Source organism: Eleutherodactylus coqui, chromosome 6, assembly GCF_035609145.1.
Source record: "Eleutherodactylus coqui strain aEleCoq1 chromosome 6, aEleCoq1.hap1, whole genome shotgun sequence".
Lineage (NCBI taxonomy): Eukaryota > Metazoa > Chordata > Amphibia > Anura > Eleutherodactylidae > Eleutherodactylus > Eleutherodactylus coqui.
The window spans coordinates 227,606,631-227,630,035 of NC_089842.1; the positions used below are offsets into that span (position 1 = coordinate 227,606,631).

General features: G+C 48.3%; 1 protein-coding gene across 1 annotated transcript in view; it reads right to left on the reverse strand.

Moving 5' to 3' along the window:
* VANGL2 (VANGL planar cell polarity protein 2) overlaps window positions 1-18,600 on the reverse strand; it is a 97,359-nt gene extending 78,759 nt beyond the window's left edge. Inside the window, exon 1 of the mRNA XM_066609021.1 lies at window positions 18,270-18,600. The gene's annotated coding sequence lies outside the window, so the exon portion shown is untranslated. The remainder of the gene's footprint in view (window positions 1-18,269) is intronic.
* Between the last annotated feature and the right edge of the window lie 4,805 nt (window positions 18,601-23,405).

The window sequence follows — 23,405 nt, forward strand, 5'->3', positions numbered from 1 at the left end:
CCAAGCATCACCCGCCGCAGCCTTAGATACCGCGGCCAAGCATCACCCGCCGCAGCCTTAGATACCGCGGCCAAGCATCACCCGCCGCAGCCTTAGATACCGCGGCCAAGCATCACCCGCCGCAGCCTTAGATACCGCGGCCAAGCATCACACACTGCAGCCTTAGACACAGCGGCCAAGCATCACACACGGTAGGATTAGATTCTGCAGTTTGCGCTACACATCTACTCCTGCGGGGCGCCACGCTTCAGTTCTTCAGAATGTATCTAACACCACTATGTGTGATACACATGTAGAGATGTAAAGTATCTAATCCTACTATGTGTGACAGTGTAGATTAGCTGCAGCAGCTCAGTGGAAAGCATCACACATAATAGTACTAGATACGTTCTGATGAAGCATCACACATGGCGGCCTGAGGCCGGCTCACCATCGTGTGGTAGGACCCTGCATGCGTAACAGCGGCGTACGGAAGGGATTTTTCTCTCGGACAGGCGAGATCTCATTTTACCTCAGCTGTGAGATAAATGAAAGCTGAGCTGTGATTGGTTACCGCCGGCAACAAATATTACAGGGGAAGTCGGTGCGTTTTCGATTTCTAATTCCGCCAGTAATGGTCGCCGGGTGCTGAAGAACGCTTCCTGCAAAACGTCTGACAGATTTGGCTTTTTGTATACAAGATGAGCGCTTTACAAAAACCCAACGCATTCGCACATTATGCGATCGGCACACAAATGCGACAGAGGATGCATTTTTACGTAAAACCAAAAAAAAAAAAAAAAAAACGCAGTCACATCCAAAACCGCAAGTTTAAAAGTGCGCTCATCGGTCCAAATTTGTCTGGGCTCACGCGATCGCAAGTTCACCGGGTGATACGCAGTAATTCGCAGGCAAGTAGATCGCCTTACACTGCTCCGCTCACATTTACACGTAAGCACTGCATAATACACGAGCGCAAAAAGGACGCAACACGTTTTATTTTGCCGCGTATTACAACCCCCACGAGTGAGCCCGTCCTTTCTCGCATCAATATCGCATTCGCCTGCGTGAATCCCGCCTTGGACACAGATGCTTGCCGGACAACGTAACGCGTGACCGGATTAGATACAGTGTAGTATCACACATGCTGAGCTGCGTATCGAAGGGCTCCCTCACACGAACGCGTAGTGACGGCGTATCACACGCAAGGGTTTTGCGCACGTAATACGCTATGCCAGTCTCCCATAGGCTCCCATGTTACATGAAATCCGCGCACAATAAAGATCGCAGCGCGTTCTCTCTTGGCACGTATTACATGCGCATACACCCAAAGATAACACGTGCGTCCTGCGCAACTGTCTCATGCGGGCGATAGGCACACATTACGCTCATTTGAAGCCGCCCTATCACGTGATACTTTACGCAGAGTCGCAGTATCTAATCCTACCATGTGGGATACCGCGTATCTAATCCTCCGTCACTGTTTGAGGAACCGATCTCGTTTTCAAGAAGATGTAACCGAAGGCGACACAATAATTCAGTCGCTGCCCTAGAATTACATTCCGTAGATTTGGCGATTTCATGGGAGCCGTGCTCCGCCCCTTCGACACGGAGGCGACGAAGGACATGTGTCTACAGGAGTCATTAAGATTCCTACAGCAGCCATTATTCCTCTCCCATCACCTCTAGGGATGAACGTGAAAGCGAACCCTACCTGCCCGCCGCCCCTCCCGCTCGCTCAGGCCTCCCGCTTCCTCAGCACTTTCATCGGTGACAATGCACAAGTGTTTGATCAGGTTTGTTTGCTCAGTCCGGGCCACAATGGATCTGGAGCGGCTTCAAGGGACGGCGTCACACCCTCAGGCCCGCAAACACCGGGGAGGCGAGGAGACGCTCCCTGGTTACGCCTTTTTCTGGGAAAGCTGGGTGACGATCAATATGGCCACCATTACAACAACAGGCCGATCTACGTATACAGCTATATAGGAGCGGGCGTCTACGGGAAGCACTTCGCAGATTCTCAATTCTGGTGACCGGGAAAGCTGCGTGGTCCAAGGGTCTTACATCTGCTCTGGATGCCTCCCTTGTGGCAGGATTATAAATCCATGGCCGCTTTCTTCCAAAAACAGCGCCACATTTGTCCACAAGCTGTGGCTGCTAAATAAATGGGCACGAGCAGCAATACCACAAACAACCTGTGGATGGGTGTGGCGCCATTTTGGAAGAATGCTGCCATGTTTTTCTAGCCTAGACAACCCCATTTACTGGGAGACTGGATGACAACCCATGCTGTAAAGGCCACCATATTGGTTACCACCCAGCTGTCCCAAGAACAGATACAAGTAAACACAGCCACAGATAAAACTAGAGAGGCCACTAATCATGGGTGTACCCCTTTAACACCACAGGACGTAAACTTACACCCTAGCTGGGTAGTAGTTCCTTCCCCAGGATGCAAGTTTATGTCTTATGGATGGTGCAAACTCAGAAGCCAAGTCCGTGCCATCCGCAGCGGAAGACTTGACATACAGATGGCCTCCCGCTGAAACACTGATCGCCAATGTTAACCCCTTATATGATACAACCAATGTTGGGAGTGCTCCCTCTGCAATGGTATTGGCTCTCTGCAATGTAATTGTATCCAGGTGTGACATGACCTATAATCACTTTGCATTGCTGTACAGAAGTATTGCAGTGTATTATCAGTGCAATCATTACATCGCAGGTTCAAGTCTCCTACATTGACTTGGAAAAAAAATAATTAAAAAAAAAAAATAAAAATAAAAAACACATACACGTTACGTCTAACGACCCGTAGAAAAAATTAAACATCATTTCGCGGGATGTAGGTGCAGCATCCTGTAGGGTGACCCTGGATGCAGGGCATATGTTGAGGAGCTGGGAGGCTAAGGTGGACGCTTGTCACAGTGGCACTAAGGCGTGATTCCGCCGGTGGTAAATCAACGGCGAATCACATCGTCTGCAGTTTTTCATAGCGTTACTATGGAAAGCGCCGGCCCGCTGTCCACAAGCGGAGAATTGCCGCGATTCTCCGCGGTCAGCCTATCTGTCACATAGGTTGACAGCGGAGATCCGTCTGCCGACTCCTGCTCCGGGGCGGTGGCTCACGTGGAAGAGATCCGCCGCGGGATACCGCAACACCCGTGGACAGGAGCCTTACCAAGCTCCCTCCCGGAGGGACACACGACGCCTCGGCCAGAGCAGCATTGGGCCTCTTCCGGACACCCCTGGGAGAGGGATGGCCAATAAACATGCAAACAGGCGGTGAGGTTGTCACGGGTGACATCACCGTTCCGTTACCCACTAGAATGGCCCTCGGTAGTAAATAAATGAGCCGCAGACTTCTGTAAAAACCTCAGGTCCCTGGGAAGGGCCGGGGCCTGGCAAAACTTTGTGCCTTGTACAAAGTTCATGTAATTATACAAGATGGCCGCGCAGACAAAACGGTAGACTTAGGGCTCCTGTCCACGGGCGTAGCGATATCCCGCGGCAGGCCGCCGCAGCAGCAGGTGCCGGCTCTCAGTGGTGAGCCTTTCTGACAGATAGGCTAAGCGCAGAAAATCGTGGCGATTCGCAGCATGCTGCGATTTAAATCCTGCGAGCGGAGAAGCGCTATGATTCTCCGCTCGTGGACAACGGGGCTGCGCTTTCCATAGTAAGTCTAGGGAAAGTGTTCGCTGCGTTCCCCGCGGCCGGATTATCGGCCAATACGGAAGAAGATGCGTGATACCCTGCGTAATTCCGCTGGGAAGAGAATACGCCTGAAACTATTTCATTCGGTGTGTCGTCTTTGCCGCGTGCAAATGATCACTAAGGGGTTAAAAGAGAACATGCCGTTAAATAAAAAAAAAAAAAAAAAACACTTGCAGTTACAAGTTTTATCCGTGGATCATCCAGTAGTCGGGCCCGCCACGGTGCAGCTGAGGCCTGGCCATTGGATTCTCGCTGCGTTGCAGAACGTAAACGCTCGCCCCACCCCGTCCGTCGGGTAAAGACGAGGCGATTCAGACTTTCAAATCTGCATTCGGCAAACCGCTGGGATGATGAAAGCAGAGAGTCAGCGCGGCCCCTCCATCAGGACCGCCACAGCACGACTCACGCTGCCAGCAGTGTAACCCTTTCATCTCCGCAGCCATCACGTTGCGCTTCGTAGTCCGCCGCTTCTCATGTAGCTGGCTTGCTTCTCCCAGGCTGATGAGAGTCAAATCCACGTAGCTGTGCAGCGATACACCCCGCGATACGCGTATAACCAGGCAGTAGCGCCATTCAGGAGGCTGGGAAAGATGGGCGATTACGCTTTTTTCTAATTTCACGCAATCCCCACACGTGAAGGGATTTTCTCCTCCACAGCGCACATCTTGTCCTCCAGCAGCGAGCAGGCCGAGCGTGTACACAGCGCTGCATTCATCGCACTCGGGTCTCCTGCGGGGACATTCGATTTGTTGCCATGCGCCCCTCGCTGTCACACTCGGACAACACAAGAAGTTGTTTCAGTCAGCAGAGGTCTGAAAAGCGGCGCCCGGCGGGAGAAAACGGCGCTCTTCTGAGGGGATTCTCTAATCGGCCACTCAAGTATATACAAAATAAAAGGGGCACAAAAGCGACATTGTGCAGAGGGGAAACAACAGCTGCGCCCACCCACCGCGCCCCCTCATCATGAAGTACCGCCATTATTAGATACACCACCGTGTGTAACGGAAGAGGACTCTGCTCCAGGAAGTATCACACACCATGGGCTTGGATACACCAGACTGTATCACATACCGCACCTCAGCTGTGGGAAGATGAGATACAGTGGTCGAGCAGACAGCATCACACAGGATAGGATTAGATACACAGCTCAGCAGACAGTATCACACAGGATAGGATTAGATACACGGCTCAGCAGACAGTATCACACAGGATAGGATTAGATACACGGCTCAGCAGACAGTATCACACAGGATAGGATTAGATACACAGCTCAGCAGACAGTATCACACAGGGCGGGATTAGATACACAGTTCAGCAGACAGTATCACACAGGATAGGATTAGATACACAGCTCAGCAGACAGTATCACACAGGATAGGATTAGATACACGGCTCAGCAGACAGTATCACACAGGATAGGATTAGATACACGGCTCAGCAGACAGTATCACACAGGATAGGATTAGATACACAGCTCAGCAGACAGTATCACACAGGGCGGGATTAGATACACAGTTCAGCAGACAGTATCACACAGGATAGGATTAGATACACAGCTCAGCAGAAAGTATCACGCAGGGCGGGATTAGATACACGGCTCAGCAGACAGTATCACACAGGATAGCATTAGATACACAGCTCAGAAGACAGTATCACGCAGGGCGGGATTAGATACACGGCTCAGCAGACAGTATCACGCAGGGCGGGATTAGATACACGGCTCAGCAGACAGTATCACGCAGGGCGGGATTAGATACACGGCTCAGCAGACAGTATCACGCAGGGCGGGATTAGATACACGGCTCAGCAGACAGTATCACGCAGGGCGGGATTAGATACACGGCTCAGCAGACAGTATCACGCAGGGCGGGATTAGATACACGGCTCAGCAGACAGTATCACGCAGGGCGGGATTAGATACACGGCTCAGCAGACAGTATCACGCAGGGCGGGATTAGATACACGGCTCAGCAGACAGTATCACGCAGGGCGGGATTAGATACACGGCTCAGCAGACAGTATCACGCAGGGCGGGATTAGATACACGGCTCAGCAGACAGTATCACGCAGGGCGGGATTAGATACACGGCTCAGCAGACAGTATCACGCAGGGCGGGATTAGATACACGGCTCAGCAGACAGTATCACGCAGGGCGGGATTAGATACACGGCTCAGCAGACAGTATCACGCAGGGCGGGATTAGATACACGGCTCAGCAGACAGTATCACGCAGGGCGGGATTAGATACACGGCTCAGCAGACAGTATCACGCAGGGCGGGATTAGATACACGGCTCAGCAGACAGTATCACGCAGGGCGGGATTAGATACACGGCTCAGCAGACAGTATCACGCAGGGCGGGATTAGATACACGGCTCAGCAGACAGTATCACGCAGGGCGGGATTAGATACACGGCTCAGCAGACAGTATCACGCAGGGCGGGATTAGATACACGGCTCAGCAGACAGTATCACGCAGGGCGGGATTAGATACACGGCTCAGCAGACAGTATCACGCAGGGCGGGATTAGATACACGGCTCAGCAGACAGTATCACGCAGGGCGGGATTAGATACACGGCTCAGCAGACAGTATCACGCAGGGCGGGATTAGATACACGGCTCAGCAGACAGTATCACGCAGGGCGGGATTAGATACACGGCTCAGCAGACAGTATCACGCAGGGCGGGATTAGATACACGGCTCAGCAGATAGTATCACGCAGGGCGGGATTAGATACACGGCTCAGCAGACAGTATTACACAGGATAGGATTAGATACACGGCTCAGCAGACAGTATTACACAGGATAGGATTAGATACACAGCTCAGCAGACAGTATCATACAGGATAGGATTAGATACACGGCTCAGCAGACAGTATCACACAGGATAGGATTAGATACACGGCTCAGCAGACAGTATTACACAGGATAGGATTAGATACACGGCTCAGCAGACAGTATTACACAGGATAGGATTAGATACACAGCTCAGCAGACAGTATTACACAGGATAGGATTAGATACACCCCATCAGTCAGGTCTTGTCCTCATGTTATCGGGTAACGGAAAGTCATGTTTAACAGATAAAAAAAAATAGGGAATTCCATAGGGAATCATCCGCGGTCCATTAAATTGATTTTTGCACCCGCGGATGGCATTTTAAAAGAATTGCGTTTTTCACGCGCGGGAGAAAAAACACGGCAGGCTCCATTCTGCCGCGGATTCCGCGCGGATCGGCAACATTGCTATCACATTGATAGCAATGCGGTAGATTCTGCGCGGATTGTACTTTTCAAGTGGACATGAGGCCTTAGCCTCATGTCCCTGGGGAAAATCAGGCCCGCCGCGGATTTCCGTTGCGGATGAACTGTAATTGTCTTTTTTTTCATGCGGGAGATCAATTGAGCTATGTGCTCTTTGAACTCCCCCACGCGTGATCCGCACTAAGATGGAGCATGTCGCCTAGGCCTCATGACCACGGGGAAATTATATTTAGCAAATCTGCGCATAAAGAAAAACCCGCAAACCCGCATCCCATAGGAAAGCATTGACCACCCGCGGTTAAATAAATAGCTGCGGATGGTATTTTAAGTGATTTGCAGATTTCACGAGCATAAAAAAAACCCGCTAAATGCTCCATTTTAGTGCGGATCAGGGGTGAGGGGGTTCAAAGAGCACATATCTCAATTGATCTCCCATATGAAGAAAAAAACCACACACGCACACACACACGCACACGCGCACACGCACACACAATATAATTGCATCCACAGCAGAAATCCGCACGGGCCTGATTTCCCCCGTGGACATGAGGGGTCCACTAGCTAAATCGATTTACCAAATCCGCGCAGGTGTCCCGCACACGTGATCCGCGCCCATAGGGACGCATTGGACACCCGCAGGTAAGTAAATACCTGCGGATGTCCTTTTTTCCTGCCACGCGGATTGCACGTGCGGGAAATCACCGGCAGCATGCTCCATTTTCGGCGGGCTTCCCAGCGCATGCTTGCGGACAGAAAGAAGATCCGGTCGCGACAGACAGGAACCCGCAGCGTCCGGACAGGTAAGTAAAATCAATTTTCAGGCCTCACGTTCGTGGGAAAGGAGGGACCCGCTGCGGGATTCTGCATGGAGAAGCCACACGGGCCCGAATTTCCCAGTGGACATGAGGCCTAAGGCTTTTATGTAGACTGGGTGGCTTTGACAAGTGCAGGAGCGTTGCATAGGGAGCAGTGGGTGGGTGGATAATATATCTCTGACACACACGCGGTACTAGACGATGAGACCGCCGTACGCCAGAAGGCGGGCGCTTAAAAGTCTGTGAGAAAAGGCATTTATTAAACAGTGGAATTTAGTAAGTATCCCCTACAGCGAAGAACAGATAAACCGCAGCTCTGTACATGCACGTCCCACACCGTACCGTCAGTGAGCGCGCAAGAAAACTGCCAGTACTCTGCTGCCATGCAGTGCCGACACCATGTGGGTACATATGTAGGACATTGTGTTGGCACTCTATGGCGATATGTTGGTACATAATACCGCACATATGTACCCACGTAACGCCATACAGTGCCGACATAATACCCTACATAATGCACCCACATACCGCCATACAATACCAACATAGCAAAAGTAAATACTGTATATACACAATACCAACATACCGCCATAATACATACAATAACCACATACCGCCATACAGTGAACATGATTATACATCATTTCTGTATAATTCCGTACAGCACCGCGTCAGACCGCCATAAATTCTTCCACGTGCCGACGTTTCCCAGAGCTCCATCAATATTTCATCAGGACTTGCACCTCGTCAAGTAGCAGGTAACGTGTCACACCAGCACTAATGGGTTTCACACTAACGCCGCGCCATCATTATACAAGGAGGGGGGGGGGGGGTGAGGGGTGGCAGACCGCGATGCTAGTTTTCTTCTGACGGCGTCAAATTAGGGTGTGATTCGCCTTCCCGGTTTTTATTTCTTAATTAAGACTCTTGAGATATAAAATATAAAGAAAAAAAAAAATGCTAATTACTCCAAACACGCCTGAAGTCTGGCGAGGAGGGAACCGTGCGCCACCGCGATGACTCATGGTATACGCTGTGTAGGCGATCGGGTGATCTCTAATATTTATATATACCAGCCTGTATCTGAAGCAGTCGGTAAATAAAAAACAGCAGTCTGGGAATGGTGTTGACAGCTGGCGGTTTTTTTTTCCTTAAAGGGAAAGTACACTTGAAAAAAAAAAATTCCATGTTGCAAAACTGCATGCTGGGAGGTGTAGTACTGCCACAGTACACAATAGACCTTTACTATGCAGATGCGTTGGTAACATGGTCATCTATGATGCCACCAATCTGCATATGAAAGGTAAGCACATCTGTACTAACAGAGCCATGAATGAATCATTGGGCCAACAGCCCCCTCGGTGAGACATAGCCCAGGCCGCATATAAGGAATCGGGGTCAATGATTAACACCGTCTTTTGTCTGTGGATCACTCCTTAAGAATGAAGGAAGGCTGCTACCTCCAGGGCAGATATCCCTTATTAATTAACCAGGTACCTATAGGGAGATACAGTCTGTTTCACGGTCCCCGGTGGGGGCAGAGGTGAAAATAAACGCAGTCTCTTGACAGTCCTCAGAAAAGAAATCTTAAGATCTCCTCAAGGACAGCAGGCCTCCTTCCCACGAGCGTGACGGGCTCCGCAGCGTAATATTCCGCTGTGAAGCCCGTCACGGCGCCCCCCAGAGCCCCTATACTTACCTGCGGGAGATAGCGTGAAATCGCTTCCCCGCCCACCACCGCCGCGTCACCGCTCGTCACCGCCCACCGCTCTCGCGTCACCAGCCGTGTCACGTGACGCGGCCGGACCGCGTCATTTGGCGTCATATGACGCTCGGCGGTGGGCGGGAAAGCGTTTTTTCACGCTATCTCCCGCTGGTTACAGCGGGAGATAGCGTGAATGGACGGCTTCCATTGACTGCAATGGAAGCCGTCAGTGCGTACAGCCCGTCCTCACCCGCAGAAAATAGAGCATGCTGCGGGTGAGGACGGGAGAAATCGCGGTGCGTAATTCCGCGGTGGAATTACGCATCGTGAGCATGGAGCTATTAGGTTCAATAGAACCTAATAGCTGCGTGCAACGCAGCGGATTTTCGCCGCGAATTACGCGGCGGAAATCCGTTCGTGGGAAGGAAAGGTTGTGCCTGATGCAGCAAGGTCAACAAGTAATGAGCACCACTGCCCACCATAATCTATTGCCCGCACATGGCCCAATCCACTAAGAAATCAGGACTGGCAGGCTAATAAAATTGCAGGTTCTCCTTTAAGATATTGCTCATGGGCGTAGCTCCAAAGGTTTGGTCCCACCCCTGAGTTTTTCATGCTATTACTGTAATGACCCCGCCCCCTCCCCCCCTCCCAAAAAAAAGACCAAAATAAGCCACAAACAAACACACACGATTGAGATAGAGATATATATATTGCTGCCAACAGGTATTCTGCCTGTCCAGAAGTGGGAAAAAATTTTTTGTTAGCAGTGAACCCACAAAAACAGCTTAGAGAATATATACGGTACCAGGAGCAAGCTTACAACATGAATATAGCACCACAAATAACCTCAGTACATAGATACGATACCAGAACCAAGCTTGTGACACAAGTACAGCAGCAGAACCAAGCGATTGTGTTGCAGGGTGCTGTGGGCCGACAGCACCGCCTCTGAACACCAGAGTGGAGGACGACGATTCATGTAGTTGCACAAGACACTGCTGGAGGAAGATCATCTGGCCCAGCCAACTAAAGGGTGCCGATGTCCCCAAGTCTATATCAGCTTGCTGCCCCCCCTGGAAGCTGGTGGTCCCTGTGGGACCGCACCTAGCCAAGGCCAGCTGTGGTCATCCTACACTGAGCTAAGTATCATTGGAAGCCTGGTCATCCCAATGCTCTTTTTGTGCCAATATTTAACACTGTTACAACCCCCATCAGAGGGGACTATTACTCAGCTTTTCTTCAATAGTTAAGGGATGTGGTAGCTGGATCTAGAGTTACACACCAGGGGCAGAGGAGTCCAAAAAAAACACCGCCTCCGTTGCCCCAATCACAGCACAGCTTTCAGAATACAAAATGAAAGCAGCTCTGTGATTGGTTGTTTGGAGCAATTTAAACAAGTTTTCTTTTAGACTTTTTCATAAAGAGCTTGGGTGACAACCACTATGGTGTCATCATGACAGCTGTGCAGGTTGTCACCCAGCTTTCTCAGGATCAGATATAACGAAGAAACAGATTTTTTTTTTAAAGTCATAGAAACACTTTTTATTCTAAAAGGTGAAAAATATATAAAATAAATCAGAATAAAAATTTTTTGGGGGGTTGTATACTATTGATGGTCTATACTCAGGATAGGTCATCAATAGTAGATTGGCAGTGTTGTTTTCCCCTGGACCACTGCCTATCAGCTGTTTACTGGGCTGGTGCACTCATGTACTGAAAAAAAAATTCTGCAGGAAGCAGACAGCTCCATTCTTACTGCTGTGGCCAGGCTTAGTATTACAGGCTAAGTTCACATTGAAATAAATTGGGACTTTGCCTACAATATCAAGCCTGGCCACTGCAGTAAGAATGGAGCTGTCCGCTTCCTGCAAAAAAAGAAAAAAAAAAAAAAAAAAAAGATCCGAACACAAACACGCCGGCCTGGCAAACAGCTCATCTGTGGAGGTTCTAGTCAATGGATCCCACGAATCTACTATTGAGGCCCTATTCTGAGGGCAGACCAGCAATAGTTTAGAACCGGAAAACCCCTTTAAGGTCACCAAGAAAGTTTATGAACCCGTCTCAAGTCATAAGCTACGATACATGTAAAGGATGTTTATAGTCTGGGATAAAGGCTGCATAATAATGACAGGATATTGGGTATCAATTCCATCCTCACCTACATAAAAGCGGAAACTGGATACTCTAACCCAAACAGCTTACAATCTATGCTCGTTCTCGTGTTACACGCCGCTTCCCTATTGACTTTTCATCAAGATTACCCTTCAACATCCTCTGCCCCACTGCAGGACAGACATGTATGAACAAGGGGAAGAAATATATAGAACACTGAATGACCCCTTTATTAGAGCCCCCAGCCTTTTCATGATTGGGCTTCCCTGTATGGACATTCTCCCCGTGACCCCGGAGTGCGGCATAAAATCATGCAACAAGTTTTCCGTGGATCAGTTTGTGCGAATCCACATTAGATGGGAAAATTCAGCGATCTGAGCGACTTCCAACGAGGCTGGGTCATCGGGGCTAGACTAGCCAGGTCTCACTGCCAATCGCAAAGGGCCTTCTCTCGAGTAACAGTGTGGAGAGTATACAGAGAAAGGCGTGATTGAGCAAAACTTCCAGTGAAAGGGGATCCTGTGGATGGAAACAACTCATCTCTGAAAAGGGGTCAGAGGAGGATGTCAGGAATCATTCTACCAACAGGTGCTACACAGTCAAGAACGGCCGAATACAACGCTGGAGCGTCCAAAAACAACATCGCGCCGTTTCTTCACACGGATGGGCTATGACAGCAGACAACTAGTTCCAGCGCCATTGTGCCTGAGAGAAACAGAAAGACAAGACTCCAGCGGGCAAGAGAGAGCAAAACTTGTATCACTCAACAGCGGAGAAACATCTCCTGGTCAGATGGATCCAGATTTCTGTTGCCCCGTGCTGATGGGAAGTCAGAATTTGATGCAAGCAGCATGAGTCGCTGACCCCTTCCTGTCAGCTGGTCAGAACATGTCAGACCGCCATCTAATCTGCAGCAACTACAAGAAGCTTCCTGTCCACAGGGGCCGATATTCCTGCAGAACGATTTCATCACCTTTATGTCTCAATGATATTAAGGCCCATCTCGGCAGAAGCTCAGTGAACACAGCAGGCTAAAAAAATAAACAACTTTTAGGGTGTATTCACACAAACGATTTTTCTGTCCAGGTTTTAGACTGAAAGAAAAATATTGGACTGACCCAAAAAAAAAAAAAAAAAAAAAAAAAAAAAAAAAAAAAAAGCACCCCAGAAATAATGCATATTTTATTCACACATGTGATTTTTAAATCGTACAGTCCGTGGAGAAAAAGGATAATAAATTTGCAGCATGTTCTATCTTGTTGCACTTTTTGGATGACAATCGCCCATTCAAACCTATAGGTGCAGTTTGTAAAAGCTTTAATGATAAAGTACGTTTAAAAAAAAACAAAAAAAAATGCATAATGTATGAAAAGGAGCAGGAAAAAATTTTTTTTAACAAATCGGTCCCAATTTTTCAGGACTTGAGGTGGTCCAGGGTTGGAAGCCATGTGAATATGGCAAAAGCTACTTTAAAAGTTCAGAAAGGGGAATCCTCTCCATGTCACAGTCAGGGTTCCCCTGGTCTCCACTACCCTGTTTCCCTGAAAATAAGACACACCCTGAAAATAAGACATAGTAGGATTTTCCAGAATTTTTGAGGATGCAAAATGATTTTTCAGGCTTTTTGAGGGTGCTTGAAATATAAGCCCTACTCCAAAATTAAGCCCTGCTAACAGTTAATTAAAAAAGTCGATTTAAATAGTGTCCAGGCAGCTATACATGTAAAAAAGTAAAATTTTTGAACAAAAATTAATATAAGACACTGTCTTATTTTCGGGGAAACACGGTACTATTCATGGGTGGGGGAGGGGGGTTGTTAAAGACGACGGCTTGTCGATTACTATACTGTAGCTTCCAGCCCCCTCGAAAGTCAAACTTAGATAGTTGAACTATCAAATCCATTGGAGTTGTAGAAGATATTAGGACTCTCCCGATGCAGTTTGCTGGGAGTCAATTTGTATTTTTACACTTTAGTTCCACATTCCATCACCAGGATGTCAAGTGACTGGGAGGGGCGCAGTTATTGGGTACATAGTGCCAAGCATTCCTTAGCCCAGGCGACAGTTTCAGTTATCCCAAGGCAGGAGTGTCCGTTATTGATATTTGGTGACTCCTCCCGACTACCAGCTGAGGGCAAACGTTTAGGAATCCTGTAGTAGAACTAGGTCAACTGAAACTTTTCTGAAAGTCATCTTGGTCACATTGAGTAGCACCGATATGGACAAGATTGCTTCTCAACTTCAAAAGCCATGGGTTAGCGCGAATGTGAAGAAGTCTTGTAGGCTCAGCCTTAAGCTGCCATAGATAAATCTAGGTACTCAGAGGCTACTGGCAGTGGCATAGCTATAGGAGGGTGGTTGCAATTGCAACTGGGCCACACAAGCCAGGGGGGTCCACAAGCCCTCTTGCCACTGTAACACCGAGGACTATCCAAAGGTCAATTTTTGCACCCAAGCCCATGAGCCTTTAGCTACGCCCCTGGCTACTGGTCATTTGGCGGACACCTCCAATAACATACTAGATTACCCATTGTAATCACCAACCAATAATCCTTCACTCTTGACCAGCGATACCAACAGCATTCGACAGCCACCAGTCCGATTGGACCCATAAAGACTGTCTAGCAAAGTAGATCTTGGTTTGTATTGTGGTTTCCAGCAACTTGCACTCAGTCCATCGCTGGGTCTGCAAGAGATAAGTTCTCGCAGGTACCTACCTGCACAACAAACGGCCGAATAAAGCATATATCTTACACAGATGTAGACGTATCTGCTCAGGACAAACCCCAAGAAGACTCAACCATTGATCGGCCATCCTCCACCATAACGAGGACCCTACCAACTGAAGACTAGAAGATGGTGCCCTTTGATGCAAATCCCTACGATCTACAGTCGTAGAGTTGATCAGTAACGACCAAGCAACACTTGGCGAATGTTTTTGCAGTGTAGATTATGGGTCTGCGCACCATCGGTGACGATGCAAGTCCAAAGAGGTTCTGCAGAACATGCAGTAGACATCACCTTAAGGTGCTATTACAGCCATTTATTGTTCCAACACTGAAGCATTGTCAGAGTTCACTCGTGCAGCCCGTTCATACAGGCAGATAAATCGTTCGCTCGCTGAATCATCCACATTCTCCGTACCAATGAATGAGAACGAATGAACGTATTTAAACTGCACGATTAGCGAACGAGCCAACCATGGTTTTTACGCTAATTTGGTCGCTTATCGTTCGATCATTGGCTGCGTTTTCACTGGATTATTGTTCATTTTCGCTTGTTTAAATGCCTTTTTTTCCCCCAAAACCATAATTGTTCCATGTAAAAGGGCCTTAAGGCTGAGCAGTAATTTTCTCTGTGACAAAGATGCTATATAATAATCGTGAGAGTCTTCGTTATCCAATTACTGAAGTCGTCGCCTCTGGAAGGGTCATGTAACTTTCCTTTCCTGGCTGAAGTAACCCTAAGAAATTAACCCTTTGGTGCAAGCTACTGCAGACAGACGAGTTCCTAGAACATGATCATTCTATCAAGGTCGCACACAAGAATAAGACCTCGTAGGAGCTTGATGACTATGTAATGATGATGCTCCAGTTTGGGGCTTTGCTCTACATGTCTCATGCTCTGCCAACCAGCAGTTTTTGAGAGTCTTGGGCTCCCATTGCCAATAACACGCTTGACGGACACCCAAGGTCACAAATCTAGTCGAGAGTCCCCCAAGCCAGAGGGCAACAAGAGATTCCAAGTTCCATCACAGGTCCCTCATGGCCAGCAGGTGGCTGCCAGTCAGTATAGGGCTTGACACCACCAGCCAACTATAGAGAGGCTCACAGTTTCAAAACTATAGGTCTCCCCAAAGGGATTTGGCAAATGACAGACCAAGTAGAACCGCATAATAATAGACTCAAACAATATGGTACCAATAACCATGAAAACGAGTGACTGCCAGAAAATGATAGTAGGGCCTCCATAGCTGACAGGTGACAGTCATCTGCTATTTGTATGGGGTGCTGCTTTAAAGCTTGTGATCTTGGATCTCCATTCATTAATAGTCACCTTCTGCTTACGGGGGTCAATTGCTGTGACTGTGGACCCCATAGACTGTCAGTTTTGAGGTTGAGATCAGGCAAAAAAAAAAAAAACACATAGGCCCCTCATAGCCAGAAGTCATTATGAGACCCCCATACCCGGGAGGAAGAGGTTACTTATGAATGCAAAGTTACAGGTCCACGCATGCAGTTTGCCACAGACAGTTAATAGGGAACCCTGATCAACCGTAGGACCCCCATAACTGGCAGAAGCATTATAGGACCTCCAGTAGTGAGGTGCCTATAGCCAGAACAGGCTATTATGGAGGAACCCATTAACCCATAAAGCCAAAAGTCAGATAGCTATAGCCAGAAAATAACAGGCAATCACAGCAAACCCCATAAACTCAGGAGTGGGTACCAGTAGCTAGAAGGACCAGGCAATCTTGGAGGAACCTATGATCCCAATAGTTAGGATACCCACAGCCAACAGTTGTAGAAGAACCTACATGCCAATAGTAAAGTACACAGCCAGAAAACAACAGGCAGTCAGAGAAACCAAGAAACCCAATAGCAGGGTAGCCTTAGTTACCAGACAGTTGGAACTGAACCCAATAGCAAGAGAGGGCCAGGTAGTCATGGAGGAACTTATAAACCCAACAGTAGGGGGTACCCATAGCCTGAAAGGAATGGACCTTCATTGAGGATCCCATAACCTCAACAGTGTGCTAGCTAGAAAAAAAAATCATGGCAGAACTTATAAACCCAATAGTAGGGTCCCCAAGGCCAGAAGGGATGGGTCAGTCATAGAGGAAATAAACCCAATAGTGGGGTAGCCATATCTAGAAGGGACCAGGCACTCATGGAGGAACATATAAAGACAGCAAGAGGGTACCCATAGCTAGAAGGGACGAGGTAGTCATGGAGGAATCCATTAATGAGGTAGCCACAGCCAGCAGGCAGGCCGAGTAACCCATTAACTCAGTAGCAATGTATCTATAGCTAAAAAGGGACCAGGCAATCATATCGGAAGCCATAAACCCAATAGTGGAACCCATAGCTGAAGAGACTAGGCAGTTATGGAGGAACCCATAATCCCAAGAGGGGTACCCGCAGCCAGAAAAAGATGAGGCAATCATGGTGAAACCTATAAACCCAGTAATGAGGTAACCATAGCCAGAAGGGACGAGGCAGTCATAGAGGAACCCCAAAACCCTATAGTGGTATACACATAACTGGAAGGCAGTCATAGAGAAACCCATGAACCTAATAGCGGGTTACCCAGAAAAATAAGGACCAGGTAGTCATGGAAAAATTCATGATCCCAATAGTGAATACCCACAGAGGAACCCACAATCCCAACAGCGGAGTAGCCATACCCAGAAACAAACAGGCAATCATGGAGGAACCCATAAACCCAACAGTGAAGTAGCCATAGTCAGCACAGTCATGCAGAAAGCCATGATCCCACCAGCAAAATATCTGTAGCTAAAAGGGTCCAGGCAGTTATGAACAACAATAGTGTAGTACCCATAGCCAGAAGTAACAGAGTAACCCCATAGTCCCAGCAGTAGGGTACCTACAGCCAGAATCATGGAGGGACCTAGAAACCTAATAGTAGGTAGCCATACCCAGCAGACAGTCACAGGGGAACCCATGAACCCAATAGCCAGGTATCTATAGCTAGAAGGGACAAGGAAGTCATAGAGGAACCTATCATCCCAAATAAGGTACAACCAGAAGGGATGAAGCAATGATTGAGGAACCCACAAACTCAATAGCGGGGCAACCATAGAGGAACCTACGATCCCAAACTCAACTATAGACCCCCATATCCAGGATCTCGCTGCCATAAACGATACCTTTTGTCTTCGCCTCCCAAATTAAATTACAGATTAAAGCAACAAAGACCGTAAAGAACGCGAGCACATGGTAATGTTGTGCCCCATTTTATCCGCAGGTCACCCGCCGCCTTCTCCGATCTCTACGAGACTGTATTAGTCCGTGTACCGGAATGTTAATTATTAACACGCTCCCTGATATCCCCGAACAGTAAAGGGCCATTCCCCAATACACAGCACTAATGAGGAATTAGCCCAACAAAAAGGGGTCACTCCCCCAGCAAACAAGTCACACCGGAGCGGCTAGCAACGGCACACAAATACAAGCCTAATCTGGGATTAGTGGGCAGCTCCCTCTCCAGATCCACCCCGACCAGCTGCATTCCCATCGAGCTGGGACTTTAGGAAAGTCCGAGGTTATCCTTGGGGCCTGCTGTAGGGCAACGGCCGTCGCTATAGCCCTATAATCCAATAGATGGGATTAGCCATCCCCCTTATGTCCAGATTATATTAACGAGATTGCGATGTGGATTAGCACATCTACAGAAGCTAAGAGGCTCACAGCGTGGAGATCCCACATCTCACCACCCCTAAATCCACCCCTCAAAACCAGGATCAGACAGATCTAATGGCAGCAGGGAGAGAGAGCAGAGAATGGCTCCCATCAGATCAGTTACAATGTATCAGCTCAGTGTTACAATGTATCCAGAACCAACCCCACCCCCCACCCTGCTCTCCAAGCGGCGCAGACCCCCCAACTAGTGCAAAAGAAAACACAATATCAGTGCAGATTTTCTGCAGCTTACCCCAAGCAGCTAGGAAAAGCCTCAGACATGTGCAATCCCCCAGCTTCAAGGATGACTTCTTGGGAAAGAAGGAGGGAGGAGGGGAAGGGAGGGAAGCAGGACTGTAAGAGGAGGAGGAGGGGAGGTGGTGGATTCTCCTTTTATATCAGGAAGCTTTTGTTGTCCAGGGTTGTGTTAGAAAATCCACATTCTGCTAATGGAGAGGGGGGGGGGGATAAAGAGGAAGGGGATAGATTCCAATCCTGGTGAGTGGATCCCGGCGGGTGATCAAGTGATCCCCCAGGATCTATGGATGTATGCTAGTTGGGTGTCTCTTCAGAATGCAGATTGTACACCTCTGGCTGCTCCAAGGACGGCCCTTTCCCTTCCTCCTCCTCCTCCTCCTCAGATCCTGCCCTCTCACCATTGTCTCAGATCCCAGTCCCCTTTCTCTTTCTAATCTCTCCCCTGCTTCCAGGAATTCTTCCTCTTGGCTTATTTTGGGACATTATCATGTTGTTTTGGTGTTTTTGATGTTTTTGCACCACCGCTCAGTGAGAAGACCAACAGGTCCCTTTGTTGGGGCTGATGGTGGTGGCCCTGGCACTGGGTGTAGAGTCACTGCCCTGGCACTGGGGGGAGCTCTGCAAAAGTGGGCATCTAGATTTCTGCATTTTCCTCCTTTAGGGTACGTCACACATAGCGGGAAAATCTGCAACAAAATCCGGGTTATTTCCGCTGATTCGCAGCAGACTTCTATTAAAAGGGGGTTTCGACGCAGTTTTGGGCACGGACGCACCATTGGGCGATGTTCGCATACTTGGAGTTTAAAAGTGTCAAAATCCATACTATGGCCGGCCTCACACAAGGGGGGCGGAGCCCACAATGGAATCCGCCCCTGACTGCTGCGGCGATCACACGAAAATGCTTACATCTGTATTACGGACGGTCAGGGCGGCTCGCCGGCAGACATGCGCCATACAGATTTTTTTCAAACTTTTTTTTCGCACTGCCGCTAGGCAATTGCGGAAGGGCTGCGGGTCAGATGGCTTTCATTGACTTCAATGGAAATCGTGACGATTTCCAATCGTGATCGGGTGACGATCGCGGATTTCGTAATTCCCATCTGGTCATGTGAGAGCGGCCTAAGGCCATGTCCACACGGCGGAATTCATCGTGAATTCTGCCTCTAAAATCCGCTAGTTATTTACCCCGATCCGCACACGGAATTTGCCCGGTCAATGGCGACTACAAAGACGGACGCCAAATGTGGAGATTTTCCACATCAAAATTCCTTACGTAAATTTTGCCCATTGACAATCAGGGCGAATATCGGACCCATGCAAGCCCTAAGGCTGGTTTTCCATGCAAGGATTTAGGAAAGCTGGGTGGAAAAGAAAAAGGCCAGTACAAAGACAATATGGATTTCAGATTTAATGTCTTGCATGTTGAATTGGCATTAGGAAAGTTGGGTGACAAACTCGTACTTGTAATGACAACAGATTTGATGGTTACCCAGCTTTCCTGAGATCAGACATAACTGAAAAAAATAGCGGAATGGAATTCAGAAAGGCCAGTACAAAGATCACAAACCAGTTATTGAGTATCACCTTGTCTCCTGAAGAGCCGTCATGACAGATCACCCAGCTTTCTTTGGATCCTGCACAGCAATGATATGCATTGAATCATCTCTCTGTATATAAAAGAGCTGCAGCTGGACAACACAGGGTTCAAATCCCAAGGAACCTGTAGTTGTCACCCAGCTTTCCCAGGAGCAGAAGAGGACGGGTGAGATTGGGGCTTAAATCCAAGGACTGACTAATATTTTGCTGCGAAGGGAACAATCATCTCCTGATGGTTTTCAGGGTCGCTGTCCCTTTAATTCTACTTCTGTATGTGGAGGGGTGGAGCTCTGCAGACCAGTAGAAGCCCCGCCCAGACCAGGAAAAGTTTGCTGCAAAGCATTATGGTCCTTGGTTTTAGCTGCATTAGGTCATAGTCGCACAGGTGACTTTTCAGGCCTGTCCGAAAAAATGGGACCAAATCCGTACAGAAATAAGCGCCGTGTTTAAAGGGTTAAATCCACGCAGGCGGCGGGCGGTCTGAGCAAAAAGGAAAATCGCACGATGTCCCATCTGGTTGAGATTTTTGGAATGAAATCATCCATTCAAGTCTATGTGGCGTTTTTAAAAAACGGATTGCACTCGTCTGATGCGATTATGATCCGTTTTTTAAATCCTGTAACCATGGTAACCGTTAAAAATAAATGACGAGAACCAGGAAGTGGCGAGCCTTCGCATTTATGCGTTTCTTTTTTTTTTTTTTTTGCGCATGTCATAATTTGATTCGAAACGGATGAGAAACGCCGGAAGAATGCAAAAATGTACAAAAATCGCGCGATAATTCCAAGTGGTTCGTCCGTTTTACACGGATCGTAATTACAAACGTCTGTGTGAATACACCCTCAAGCCACCACCCGCTAAACACAAGCGTATGCACATTAGCGCTGCGTTATTGAGCAATGTTTTTTGGCACGTGCGTCCGCGTATTTTACGGCGCTTTTTGCGCATGATCATTTGCGCGCGGCAAACAAAGACGCACGGATTGAAATGACTTAGAAGTCTTAATGAGTTCCGGCGCAATTCTGCCGTTTTTCACGCATTACATAGCACATTTTGCGCACATTTGCGAACCGCATTGCGTTCTACGGGGACATTGGGTTCGCAAATGCGCAGGAAAATAGAGCACGCTGCGATACTTTACAGTCCGTGTAAAAGAAGGCCTATCTGTATATCTGTATACCCCACTGACTATAAGGCTGGCGTCAAACTAGCGTATTTGCGGAGACTAAATTTGCGCACGGAGAATAGAACTCATTGATTTCAGTCGGTTCGTTCCCACGCGCTTTTTTCTGCGCATTTCGATCACGCAAAAACGCACAGCACGCTCTATTTTCCTATTTACACCATAGACGTCAACAAGGAGGCGCAAGAGCGCGCAAAATACGCTTGGAGATACGGGAAACGCTGCGTAAATGCGCATGAGCACATCTGGAACTCCTTAGACTAATTAGCCATGCGTTCCGTATTTTTTTGCTGTGCGCAAAATAGATATGCCTTGCACGCAGAAAAAGTACAGTAAAATGCGCGCTAAAAAGAATTTGCGCAATAATTTACACGCTCGTGTGAATGGGGCGCCGGGGGGCGGGGGGAGGCGTGGCGGAGCGGGGGGTAGCAGCGGGGAACAGGGGGGAGCCCTCTCTCTCTCCCTCCCCCCCCCACTCCCCGCTTCAACCCCCCACTCACCCACGGCGCCCCCCGAATCTTTTCGCCCGAGTACGGAAGTACTCGAAAATCGCGGTGCTCGGGCGAAAAAGGGGCGTGGCCGAGTAGGTTCGCTCATCTCTAGTCCTAATGCCCCTGTTGCCGGGACAAACTGTCGGGCATTCGTGCCTCACAGGTCATCCAATGTAAGGACTCCCTCAGGATGCGTTCACACGGCCAAGTTTGTCGCGTGAGTTTTGTGCGACGTGAGACACAAAACTCGCACGGATAAAGCGCCATTGTTTTCAGTGGGTCTGTTTACGTGAGCGATTTTTCTCCCGCAGCGATGCTACAAGATAGAAGAATCGCGGCGTGTTCTATTTTTTGGGCGTGTCCGAAGAAAGCTCGCCCATGGTTTGCAATGGGTGAAAAAACATTGCATCGCGAGTGCGATTTTTATTTTTCGTATTCGTGAAAAATACGTATACGAATGGCATGTCCGTGATGACTTGTGATTTTCGTGATGCGCGTGAAATTTACATCTGATCGCAATTCTACAGAATCGCGATTCCAAATCGCCTAGCATCGGCGTGAAAAGTTTTTGCGCAAACGCAATGCATGCCCAACATACGCTTTACGAATGATTTTTAAATCAATGGGTTCTATTCACTGTGTATTGCGTGCGCAAAACTCTCCACAAATACGTCAGTGTGAAAGTGGCGTAGGCGGCAGTCACACAGGGAAAAACTGCGTGAAAAGCGCGCCAAATTTTGCAAACGCAGTTTTCAGTGCGGTTTTTACCACATCCAAACTGCCTGTGTGAGTGCGCCGGAGTGGTTGTTTGGCGCGCTGTGGGCGCTGCGAGGACTTGGTTGCAGGATATTACACTGATTCGCGTGTTTCTATCAGCGGCCGCCTTGTAGTTTCACATTCCAGCGCGCTGTACAAATTATCGTCTCCGGCGCTGCGCACATTTGTCTGCTGCTCAGCAGGATCACTGACAGACGGGCGGCTGATTATAGCAAACACTGAATATATTACCGCCACGCTGCAGCTACTCATAACTGATGCCAGGGCTGCGGGCGCCAGGCTGGAGTGCCCTGCTCTTATGTAACACCCCTTCTATTATCTGTGGTATCTAATCTTATCATATGTGATACTGCTTGCTATAATGTTGTATCTAAGCCCAGAATGTGGGATACTGTCGGCTGTGACCGTGTATCTCTTCTTGTCATGTGAGGATGGATATAAGTCTGTCATCCTGGACGGTCTGCTGATCCCATGTCTCTAAGCTTTACACGTGTGATACTGATTGCTGAATCCATGTATCTAATTCCGTCATGTGTGATACTATATGCTGACAGGGTGTATCATAGCATATTATGTGTAAGAGATATCGTCTGCAGATCTGCTACAAGTATCTAACCCCTTTTTATGTGTGCAACTGCCGGAGAAGTTGTAAATCTAATCCTATCCTGTGTGATACTGTCTGCTGAGCCGTGTATCTAATCCTATCCTGTGTGATACTGTTTACTGAGCTGTGTATCTAATCCTATCCTGTGTGATACTGTCTGCTGAGCCGTGTATCTCATCCTATCCTGTGTGATACTGTTTACTGAGCTGTGTATCTAATCCTATCCTGTGTGATACTGTTTACTGAGCTGTGTATCTAATCCTATCCTGTGTGATACTGCCTGCTGAGCCGTGTATCTAATCCTATCCTGTGTGATACTGTTTACTGAGCTGTGTATCTAATCCTATCCTGTGTGATACTGCCTGCTGAGCTGTGTATCTAATCCTCTCCTGTGTGATACTGTCTGCTGAGCCGTGTATCTAATCCTATCCTGTGTGATACTGTCTGCACAGCTGTGTATCTAATCCTACCCCATGTGAT